The sequence below is a fragment of the Schistocerca piceifrons genome, chromosome 3 (assembly GCF_021461385.2).
Source record: "Schistocerca piceifrons isolate TAMUIC-IGC-003096 chromosome 3, iqSchPice1.1, whole genome shotgun sequence".
NCBI lineage: Eukaryota > Metazoa > Arthropoda > Insecta > Orthoptera > Acrididae > Schistocerca > Schistocerca piceifrons.
In genome coordinates, this window is record NC_060140.1 from 946,319,444 (window position 1) to 946,332,249 (window position 12,806).

Consider the following 12,806-nt stretch of genomic DNA (forward strand, 5'->3'; position numbering starts at 1 on the left):
GAAAGACAACAAATGATAACATAAAAAATAAAAACTGCCAAGAATTATTTATGAAAAATCATAGGATGAATGCTGTACACTAGAGGATATATAGTGAAATATAAGTTCATATGTGAGTGGGAAGAATAGTGTATCATGAGAATATCGTATCCTCAAAACATTCCCATAGTATATGAAAATACTTGGAAAAACACCTTCATGAGACTATTTCAACACAGGTGGTGGTATTCCCATTTACTCTCTCTCCTCCTATAGATCTCATGCCCACAAAATCATCTTTTCTTCACAGCACCAATATGAGGAATTTTTTATTCTCACCCATGTAAATCATTAATGCCCAAAATTTGTAACTTAGAACAAAACCATAAAATAAAACCACACTATGAAAACAGACCAGACCACTTACACAAAGATATCTCATCCTGAATAATGACGCCAAATTGTCTACTGCTACAACAATAGCACTACACAGGCAAGCTGCTAATAAGGGTTTCATCCACTTTCACAGTGTGACAGCTGACACAGCAGTGCCAGTTGCTGCGACCAGCTGCCCTTCCGTGTGTGTTGTCCCTTGCCATTGAATGCTGGGCTCATCCACCACAGCCTGTGCCTCACTGCCAGGCTGCTCCTGTTTGACCAAGGAAAATTAGGTGAAAAACTTCATGTTGTTGTAAATGTTTGTGTAGTGGCAGGAGGGAGTGCCAAGAACAAAATAGTAAAAATTGCCTGAGCTAGGGTTTAAGCGCTTTAGGGTAGGGAAGGGAGGGGGGGGGGGGGGCAGTGTTTAAAGGTCACTATGTTTTTCTTGAATAACTCAAAAACCACCCCTTCAAAAAAAAAAAAAAAAAAAAAAAAAAAAAAAAAAAAAAAAAAAAAAAAAAAAAAAAAAAAAAAAGGTTCCCAGTATAAAATTAAACTACATTAAATTTCTCACAAAATAGCCTATTCATTTTTATCTAGGACTAATAGTTTCAGCATTGCAGAGAACGGAAAAAATCACAGACTGTTAAAGATCAAACAATGAAAACTCCTGGTTGAAATACCAGCAATATTAAGAAGAAACTTCCTGGCAGATTAAAACTGTATGCTGGACCGAGACTCGAGCTCGGGACCTTTGCCTTACGCGGGCAAAGTCTCGGTCCGGTGCACAGTTTTAATCTGCCAGGAAGTTTCATATCAGTGCACACTCTGCTACAGAGTGAAAATCTAATTCTGGAATATTAAGAAGGATAGATTGCTACTCACCGTAAAGACGGCACAGTGAGTTGCAGACAGGCAAAACAAAAATACTGTCGCACATTTAGCTTTCGGTCAAATCCTTCTTCAGAAAAGGAAACACATTCATACAAGGAGCCATACCTGTGCACACATGACTGCCATCTCTGGCACCTTTGACTAGTCTGAGCTGCCGGAGATGGCAGACATGTGTAAGTGAGGTGTGCCTGCTTGTACAAATGTATATGTTTTCTTTTCTGAAGAAGGCTTTGGCCAAAAGCTAAATGTGTAACAGTCTTTTGTTATGCCTGTCTTATAACTCAGACTATAAAGTTAGAGTTTTAATGGTATAAAATTAATGTTCATTGTTAAATGACGTGGAATAAGAACAAATATGTGTACCACGTGTAAGCACAGTAGAGCCATATTAATGGAATATTGTGTTTTGTGACTGTAACTATGTGGAGGGGTGGTTGGAGGGTAGAAGCTGGAGGGACTGTAAGTCAACAGAATGCATCCGTGCAGTTCCCTCCTTCATAAGTTTGTAAACGGAAGAGTGAGAAGGTGGATCACCAGTCTTAACTAATCCTCTATATCACAAGAAGCAACTAAAAGATGTACAAAGTTATACCGACCCTCAGTAGTGCACCTTATGAATCACTGGTGATTCAGTGCGCAAACGTGCCTGTGGGGTAATTATTTTCCACAATCTGTGTGAACACTAAATGTATTGCAGATATGACCTACTGATGCAAGAAACACACATAAAAAGGATTTACATAAATTTCTGCTCACATGATGGCTTTACACACAACTGGTTTTAAACATGCGTAACAAACTGAATGCAACAAGTTGAGCTGAATAGTTCAGATTATATGAATGATCTTCCACTTAACATTCAGCAAGCAAAGTTAGTACTTTTGCATATGATACTAGCGTTATACTAAATGGCATTAGAGAGAAAGCAACAAAAGAGACTGTAAATGGTGTTTTCCAAATAATTCTCAGAACATTTGAAAAAAAAAACACACTATATTTAATTCTGTATAACAAACAGTCATACCAACAATTGATGTAGCACATGTTTGGAGGAAGAGACCAAACAGCAAGGTCATTGCTCGCATCGGATTAGGGAAGGAAGTTGGCCGTGCCCTTTCAAAGGAACCATCCTGGCATTTGCCTGGAGTGATTTAGGGAAATCGTGGAAATCCTAAATCGGGATGGTCAGAAGTGGTATTGAACCATCATCCTCCCAAATGCGAGTCCAGTGTGCTAACCACTGCGCCACCAAGCTCGGTAGTGGCTCAGAAAGGAGTTCAACATACAGCAACAAAAATCTTTGATCATCAGCCCAATAACATAAAATGTCTGAGAGGTAGCGAAGTCTACACTGTTAGAGGGGGAAACTGATTCTTTTTTCTGTGCGGCAGCTGTAGCTTCCTTTTAGGAAAAACCACTCCCATTGCCACAAGTGCTGCTTCTCTGTTTACAGGCAGACTGTACCTCCCCAACACCTCCTGTCCATTTCTTTAATGTGAGAAGACAAAATAACTTATCTGACTTCATGTGTATATCATCATCATCATCCTCATCATCCTCATCTCCACCTGTTGCACCCCTAGAACACAATTATACAGCTGTACTGCACTTGAGACATGGTATACATATTTAATATTTGCTCTTAACACACTTGATTTAACAGTAATCATTAATTTTCTGCTGTTAAAACACTATTTTTAATAATCTGCAACTTTTCCTTCCTGGAAACTATTAGTGCTAGAGAAAAAAATGAATAGGAGCTTTTTTGTAGAAAATTTAATGTTCTTTAATTTTGTACTGGAACATATTTTCGCTAGAAGCCGCAGTTTTTCGAGTTTATCAAGAATAACATAAAAAAACTGCACCCCATTCCCCCACCCTGTGCTCACAGCCCATTGGTGGAGATTTTTTAGTATGCTGTTCATGGTGCTCCCTTGTACCACTGTACAAACATTTGTAACTACATGAATTTTTTCCCTTTTTTGGCCCTTTTCGTCTTTGTTGAATGGGCTATTAACCATATCACTGCTGCACTTTTCAGTTTCATTTGGTGCTCTCATTCTACATTGGTTTGTTATACCATGTTCCTTTGCTCTTCTGTTATGTCTGTGTATGTCACTGTGCCATTCGATGTTGTTCACATGCTTTAGTGTACAGAATGCCAGCTTTGTCTTATGTTGGTCTTAATGAAAGATATCCAATTATGAAATCATGTGCATTCAAGACTATGATAAAAATATGGAAACAATAGGAAAAATCGATTGCTTCTAAGTTCAATTGAAAGTTCACACTAAACAATGAAATGATATAACAAAGTACTTTTCCACCTCAAAGATTTTTCCATTGTGAATTCTCATGCAGTATGTAACTTAGAACAGGGTGAAAGCTACTATTAGTAAAATTACACGTAGAACTGATGTGAGAGCTCATCAAATATTATGGTGTCGAATTGAATAAAAAAACTACTGGGTTTCCTGTATTGAATCATCTAAGAGATTGACAGCCCACAATTTGTTCCACCTGTACCTGGAGGTAAACAAAACCTATGTGTGCTCTAATATTCATTTGGCTCCAGAATAAAGATAGGACACAAGATATCGCTGCTCAGAGTGCGACATTGCTTTGTGTGTTATTAATGGTTTGCGAAGTAATTCTTATTACCTATCTATATTCCAATCTGGACTTTCCACTGCATAAAATGGATAGAAATTTGATTTGAGCAGATTTGCACAGAACTTGTATAAGTACAGCAGTTACATGATAAAAAAATTAATTTAAGTGAGGTGTTCAAATGAGTGTCCATTTTCCTGAACATACAACTCATTGTGCCCTCTAAATGACTTGCAGATGTGATGCAAAGTTCTTGGTGTCGTAGAATGACAAGTTTCCTCAACGTGTATTTCAAGTCATCTGGGCATGTGGGTCTGGTGTAAAACACGATTGTTTGTATATATGCTCAAAATGGCTAAGCAGGGATGGCTAGAGGACAAATGTAAGGATGTAGAGGCTTATCTCACTAAGGGTAAGATAGATACAGCCTACAGGAAAATTAAAGAGACCTTTGGAGAAAAGAGAGCCACTTGTATGAAAATCAAGAGCTCAGATGGAAACCCAGTTCTAAGCAAAGAAGGGAAAGCAGAAAGATGGAAAGAGTATATAGAGGGTCTATACAAGGGCGATGTACTTGAGGACAATATTATGGAAATGGAAGAGGACATTGATGAAGATGAAAGGGGAGATATAATACTGCGTGAAGAGTTTGACAGAGCACTGAAAGACCTGAGTCGAAACAAGGCCCCGGGAGTAGACAACATTCCATTAGAACTACTGACAGCCTTGGGAGAGCCAGCCCTGATGAAACTCTACCATCTGGTGAGCAAGATGTATGAAACAGGCAAAATACCCTCAGACTTCAAGAAGAATATAATAATTCCAATCCCAAAGAAAGCAGGTGTTGACAAATGTGAAAATTACCGAACTATCAGTTTAATAAGTCACGGCTGCAAAATACTAACGTGGATTCTTACAGACGAATGGAAAAACTAGTAGAAGCCGACCTCGGGGAAGATCAGTTTGGATTCCGTAGAAATATTGGAACACATGAGGCAATACTGACCCTACGACTTATCTTAGAAGCTCGATTAAGGAAAGGCAAACCCACGTTTCTAGCATTTGTAGACTTAGAGAAAGCTTTTGACAATGTTGACTGTAATACGCTCTTTCAAATTCTAAAGGTGGCAGGGTTAAAATACAGGGAGCGAAAGGCTATTTACAATTAGATGGCAGTTATAAGAGTCGAGGGACATGAAACGGAAGCAGTGGTTGGGAAGGGAGTGAGACAGGGTTGTAGCCTCTCCCCGATGCTATTCAATCTTTATATTGAGCAAGCAGTGAAGGAAACAAAAGAAAAATTCTGAGTAGGTATTAAAATCCATGGAGAAGAAATAAAAACTTTGAGGTTCACCGATGACATTGTAATTCTGTTAGAGACAGCAAAGGACTTGGAAGAGCAGTTGAACGGAATGGACAGTGTCTTCAAAGGAGGATATAAGATGAACACCAACAAAAGCAAAACGAAGATAATGGAATGTAGTCGAATTAAGTCGGGTGATGCTGAGGGAATTAGATTAGGAAATGAGACACTTAAAGTAGTAAAGGAATTTTGCTATTTGGGGAGCAAAATAACTGATGATGGTCGAAGTAGAGAGGATATAAAATGTAGACTGGCAGTGGTAAGGAAAGCGTTTCTGAAGAAGAGAAATTTGTTGACATCGAGTATAGATTTAAGTGTCAGGAAGTCATTTATGAAAGTATTTGTATGGAGTGTAACCCTGTATGGAAGTGAAACATGGACGATAAATAGTTTGGACAAGAAGAGAATAGAAGCTTTTGAAACGTGGTGCTACAGAAGAATGCTGAAGATTAGATGGGTAGATCACATAACTAATGAGGAAGTATTGAATAGGATTGGGGAGAAGAGAAGTTTGTGGCACAACTTGGCTAGAAGAAGGGATCGGTTGGTAGGACATGTTCTGAGGCATCAAGAGATCACCAATTTAGTATTCGAGGGCAGCGTGGAGGGTAAAAATCGTAGAGGGAGACCAAGAGATGAATACAGTAAGCAGATTCAGAAGGATGTAGATTGCAGTAGGTACTGGGAGATGAAGAAGCTTGCACAGGATAGAGTAGCATGGAGAGCTGCATCAAACCAGTCTCAGGACTGAAGACCACACACACACACACACACACACACACACACACACACACACACACACACACACACACACACACACAAAAAGAAACATGGTAGTGTAAAACTGGATGACCATGCAGGCCATTCCTGAAGACTTTAGCATCCCAACCACCTTCCGAGATACCTGTTGTTCAGTTCTTTCGTATCACAATGTGCTGGGTGAAAATCATACTGTATCCACAGATAGCCATTAAGACGTGCTCAAGAAGATCACTTAAATTGTCTATGACAAAAGTTCAGTGCATCTTACCTGTTAAGAGTACCTGTGGAGTAGTGTGGACCATATGATTTATATCTGATGTTTCCACACCACACATTAATGGTCCACCACCTTTGGCAATTGACATGTTGTTGCTACCTAAGTGTTTCTGTGACACAGTAATACATATTACGATGGATCACTGTATCACAATTTGTGAATGTGGATTCAACTAAGAAAGGTAGAGTGAAATTATTCATGACCCATTCACAGAAGATAATTCACCATTCAAATTATTTCCCTGCAGCTCCTGCATCAGTGACTGTTGGTATGAATAAAACTTTGCTGTATGATATTCGCCACTCACATATAAGGCTGATAACAGTGACTGCAGCCACTTATAAACTGTCATGTGGTTTATTGATGCTAAAAACATACTGGTCTTAGTCTATTACTGTCATGCCTTCTGAAGCTACTTGCTTCTCAAAGTTGCTGCTTAACACGTAGGAACATAACGCACAATAGAGCTCTTTGGCTAGGATTTGTCACAACATTAAGCCACGGCTGCTTCATTAACATCGTGTCGGCATTCACTGAGCATCGACAACATGTCAGTGTACTTGTCGGATGTGTATGCCACATTCATTCCACATCATTATCTGTGGCAGACCAAACCACCTTCGTTTGTGCATTCTGATCTGCCTTGTATATGGCAGTGTTGAAGGATACACTCTATAATTTAACCAAACATAACTTCAAACAGTGCATTAAGGAAGATTGTCACTCTGTTATGGCAGGAACTCCCATCTCATCAAAAGGTCCATGAGTTGTGCATTCAAGAAAATGGGCTCTTGTTTGAATTCCTCACTTAAATGAACATTGTGCCACCATAATATCCATCTTAACATAGCAAATTATGTACACCATGGTGCACCCACCCCTAAAACTTTGGTCTTTTCATGCTCCCAAGTAAAATCGGTATTAATGTGACTTAAATTAATATGTACTTGGCTTGTTTAAATACATCAACTACTTGATAGAAAAAACACCACTGATTTGGAATGCTACAACCAGAATACTTGACAGACATATACGTTATTGAATATATCCTAAAATTTTTTTGAAGATGCACTGCAGTTAACACAGAAGCTCCACCTCTCTGAGAGTTGATGTATTTAAGATGTGACATGCCATCAGAGCTGGTCAGTGGTTTACAGGCTAGTAAGTCTGACTTCCAAATAGTGCACCCACTTCAGTTATCTGCAATAATACAGTAAGAGCTGATGGGCAACTGGAGTGACCAGTCATTTTACAGGAGTACAGTTGGTTAGCAGGTTCAGTTAATTGGTGGGCAAACCAGAGCTTCTGATTAGCGCACTCCCTCTAGTTACGCACACTTGACAGCACAAAGTGTGGTGGTGGAAAATCACACCCAGAGTCAGTCTCGTACAGCTCTAATACAAATGGAATGCAGCACTATGGATCAAGTTGAAAACCTGTGCCAGAGGAATTATTTTATCCAAATATGGTCCCTACCTTTATCCTAGCCCTACTCCAAGATGACACCAAAGCTTTTTTGCAGATGAAGTAAGCAGTTAGTAACGACAGGTATACTACGTAGGCTATTAACAGAGAAATACCTGCTGGTCATTACTGTAACTGAATGAACAACCAGCAAGCTTTTATGTTAAGAGGAAGAAGTTCAGTTCCTATCTCTTGTTTTTCTATTTCTTCATTGCCGTAAGCGATTTGATAGATGGAAAACATTTCTCTATTCTGATGATATGCAGTTGATTTTTCATAGTAGAAGTGACAGTTTTAGGCTTTAAATCAATTAAAATCATTTATGGTGGAAAGTATGACCATTGGAAAAATGCTCCTACTGGAGCACAAAAAGGCAAATTACTCCTTATTAAGACTTGACTAAAATGCAGGGGTTACCAGCTGGCTCATTCTACTTCCTCAGCACCTTTAAAAATGTTTGCAAAAGTACTGACATTGCTCTTTTTAGCATGCAGCTCACCTGTCACTCTCACAAGCTGCCCTAACTGTAATCACTCATAACTGCTAATCCATCGCTATCTCGTACCCGTTCATTCTCAGTTGTCGATTCTCACTCACTCATTTAGGCCAACTCACTGTCATTCTCTCTTTGTGGCTCTCCAACTGTCACTGTCTCCTGCCTTCATTCTGTCCTACAATTACTGTCTCCCTCTTGTCCTCCCTTACTGCTACTATGTGATTCATTCCTTCTCGCTGTTGCTGTATCTCCCACTGTCAATATTTCACCCTTCCTCATTGTCATTGTCATAGTCTCTGTCTATAATTATCAATGGCTCTCGCCCACTTCCACTTTACATGAAATGTATTTGCAGTTGTGAATATGGATAACCATCAGCTGTACAATAATACGACCACAATGAAAATTTGTGCCAGATGAGGATTCAAACTCGGATTTCCCACTTATTGTGAACAGTCATCTTACCATTAGCCTATCCGAGCATGACTAACAGCCAGACCCAAGAGTCCAAATTTCTTCAAGCACTCGTAGATTCATTACATATATTCCGATACAGGGGACACACTTCAATTGAAAGTCATTTGCCAAGTATCAGTGGATAAATATGATATTGCAGTACCTGAGTTGTTAAGAAGAATGATGGAATGTTTCTTTGGGCATGTATGTATATCCAAAGGAACGTGCACTGCAATGACTACAACCATTATGAAATGTGCTGCAAGAGTCTGCAGCTCGTGGTCGTGCGGTACCGTTCTCGCTTCCCACGCCCGGGTTCGTTTCCCGGCGGGGTCAGGGATTTTCTCTGCCTCGTGATGACTGGGTGTTGTGTGATGTCCTTAGGTTAGTTAGGTTTAAGTAGTTCTAAGTTCTAGGGGACTGATGACCATAGATGTTAAATCCCATAGTGCTCAGAGCCATTTGAACTATTTTTTGTGCTGCAAGAAAAAAAATTAGTACACCTGGAAAGACGACGACCACAGGTTTTATCCGATGACGGCATATGCAACCTGGGGGATAGTAAATGTACTGATAATGGTTTCATCATTGTTAGCCAATAAACAACATGTGACACAGCTACCGGGGCGAAATCTGTGTCTACCGTTTAATAGGGGATGTTCACAGCCAGAACGCTCAGTGTGATGCAAACATGAGAACCGAGCAGGCAAAAATGCCACAAAGATGTACTCGTGCTGCCTACAGCCAACTGAGCGAGTTTGAAAGGGGTCAAATTGTGGCTTCTGAGTAGTGGGATGGGCCTTTTGGAGAATCGCCGTACAAGTTGGACATGGTGCATCAGTTGAACACCGATACTGGTATCAGTGTGTAATGGTTCTTTATTTACGTGACCATTACGGCACTCCAACCCCAGTTCTCGATACCAGTAATATTGTACTACTTTTCTGCGAAGTAACAGACATATTTTTGTGACAATATTCACATTTGGTTTTATTAATGTATAGGTACTCCGATGTATCAATATATTACAGTGATATGGTTCTGTGAGACTGCCATAATTTTTGACTTACTTGTAACCGTTTTGGCGTGAATGCACACAGAGCAGTCTTTGTTTCACTTTGCAGAAGTTGTTTTTTCGCTTTGTAAAAGAACAGTCAAGTCTTGTGTTTGGTTAAAGTGGAAATTAAATATATGAAGAGTGATACAAAACTAAATGATGACTAACTGAAACCCTCAGCTGCCGACAGGTGTTGTTGATATACCTCGATGTGGACAGCTGAAAATGTGTGCCCCGACCGGGACTCGAACCCGGGATCTTCTGCTTACATGGCAGACGCTCTATCCATCTGAACCACCGAGGACACAGTGAATAGCGCGACTGCAGGGACTTATCCCTTGCACGCTTCCCGTGACACTCACGTTCCCAACTGTCCACAATTCTACATATGTAATGTACCTTATAGACATTTGCCCATCCACTCATTACTCGCACTCGCTTTGGCGATTCCCGTAAGAGTTTGGGCAAACTGTGCGCTTTCACACAGTCAAAGGTCAATGGCTGGGTAGCCTTTAACTATATATATGAAGACAGTAACTGTTCTCGAAAGAACAGAATACTGTTGATGACCGTGCAGCTTTTCTCTGGAATAAATGATGACTAACTGAAACCCTCAGCTGCTGACAGGTGTTGTTGATATACCTCGATGTAGAATTGTGGACAGTTGGGAATGTGAGTCTCACGGGAAGCGTGCAAGGGATAAGTCCCTGCAGTCGCGCTATTCATCTGTGTCCTTGGTGGCTCAGATGGATAGAGCGTCTGCCATGTAAGCAGGAGATCCCGGGTTCGAGTCCCGGTCGGGGCACACATTTTCAGTTGTCCACATCGAGGTATATCAACACTGTCGGCAGCTGAGGGTTTCAGTTAGTCATCATTTACCCCAGAGAAAAGCTGCACGGTCATCAACAGTATTCTGTTCTTTCGAGAACAGTTACTGTCTTCATATGATACAAAACTGTTTTCTTGATGATGTGACAATTAAGAAGTAGTATATGTGAATTTACACGAAGTTTAATAAAAATGTGGATCGTGAACACCAAGTCAAAAATTATTTCTACCATACCATTGTTCTGATCTGGAATTGTTTGATCATTAAGAATTTCCCGAAAAACACATTTGTTAGGTCTTCAAATATTGCTAAAATACAGATCTGGACCTTCTAGTAGTCAAAGCGGAATCACCCTAGAATCGACAAGATGATCCATAACAACTTTGATGAAATCTATGTGGGGATCCATTCGAGATAAGTGCCAAAATTAATGACTTTTTTGCAGTGACTTCATTATTTCCATTCTGACGATACCATCCACATAAATAAATTTGTTGTTGCCCGATAAAGTGAACATATGCTGTGTGAGCAACATTATTAAAATACACTCCTGGAAATGGAAAAAAGAACACATTGACACCGGTGTGTCAGACCCACCATACTTGCTCCGGACACTGCGAGAGGGCTGTACAAGCAATGATCACATGCACGGCACAGTGGACACACCAGGAACCGCGGTGTTGGCCGCCGAATGGCACTAGCTGCGCAGCATTTGTGCACCGCCGCCGTCAGTGTCAGCCAGTTTGCCGTGGCATACGGAGCTCCATCGCAGTCTTTAACACTGGTAGCATGCCGCGACAGCGTGGACGTGAACCGTATGTGCAGTTGACGGACTTTGAGCGAGGGCGTATAGTGGGCATGCGGGAGGCCGGGTGGACGTACCGCCGAATTGCTCAACACGTGGGGCGTGAGGTCTCCACAGTACATCGATGTTGTCGCCAGTGGTCGGCGGAAGGTGCACGTGCCCGTCGACCTGGGACCGGACCGCAGCGACGCACGGATGCACGCCAAGACCGTAGGATCCTACGCAGTGCCGTAGGGGACCGCACCGCCACTTCCCAGCAAATTAGGGACACTGTTGCTCCTGGGGTATCGGCGAGGACCATTCGCAACCGTCTCCATGAAGCTGGGCTACGGTCCCGCACACCGTTAGGCCGTCTTCCGCTCACGCCCCAACATCGTGCAGCCCGCCTCCAGTGGTGTCGCGACAGGCGTGAATGGAGGGACGAATGGAGACGTGTCGTCTTCAGCGATGAGAGTCGCTTCTGCCTTGGTGCCAATGATGGTCGTATGCGTGTTTGGCGCCGTGCAGGTGAGCGCCACAATCAGGACTGCATACGACCGAGGCACACAGGGCCAACACCCGGCATCATGGTGTGGGGAGCGATCTCCTACACTGGCCGTACACCACTGGTGATCGTCGAGGGGACACTGAATAGTGCACGGTACATCCAAACCGTCATCGAACCCATCGTTCTACCATTCCTAGACCGGCAAGGGAACTTGCTGTTCCAACAGGACAATGCACGTCCGCATGTATCCCGTGCCACCCAACGTGCTCTAGAAGGTGTAAGTCAACTACCCTGGCCAGCAAGATCTCCGGATCTGTCCCCCATTGAGCATGTTTGGGACTGGATGAAGCGTCGTCTCACGCGGTCTGCACGTCCAGCACGAACGCTGGTCCAACTGAGGCGCCAGGTGGAAATGGCATGGCAAGCCGTTCCACAGGACTACATCCAGCATCTCTACGATCGTCTCCATGGGAGAATAGCAGCCTGCATTGCTGCGAAAGGTGGATATACACTGTACTAGTGCCGACATTGTGCATGCTCTGTTGCCTGTGTCTATGTGCCTGTGGTTCTGTCAGTGTGATCATGTGATGTATCTGACCCCAGGAATGTGTCAATAAAGTTTCCCCTTCCTGGGACAATGAATTCACGGTGTTCTTATTTCAATTTCCAGGAGTGTACATCAATCTGTAATTAGTTAATGGTAAGACACGGTTTGAATGAAAATACAAAACAATGTGTGTATGATTATCTGTGACTGCATATTGTATTATTCAGGGGCGTCGATAATTTTTTCTTCTGCGGTGCGAAGGTTCAGTTCTGTTCAAATACTAGATGGTCATTCAAGTCAGTATTACAGAATATTAGCAGCTGAACTGTCATAAACTGTTTCAACATTTAGAATTGGAACACAGGTTGCATCTACTGAGCATTCTGATGCCACTAAGTG

The 12,806-nt window shown here is 41.7% G+C and overlaps 2 non-coding genes across 2 annotated transcripts; one reads left to right on the forward strand and one right to left on the reverse strand.

Annotated features, from left to right (window-relative positions):
* Nucleotides 1-9,969: 9,969 nt before the first annotated feature.
* Nucleotides 9,970-10,043, reverse strand: Trnat-ugu. Its single transcript has one exon. It is a non-coding gene; the product is annotated as a tRNA-Thr (tRNA).
* Nucleotides 10,044-10,470: 427 nt separating this feature from the next.
* Trnat-ugu lies at nt 10,471-10,544 on the forward strand. Its single transcript has one exon. It is a non-coding gene; the product is annotated as a tRNA-Thr (tRNA).
* The last annotated feature ends 2,262 nt before the right edge of the window (nt 10,545-12,806 follow it).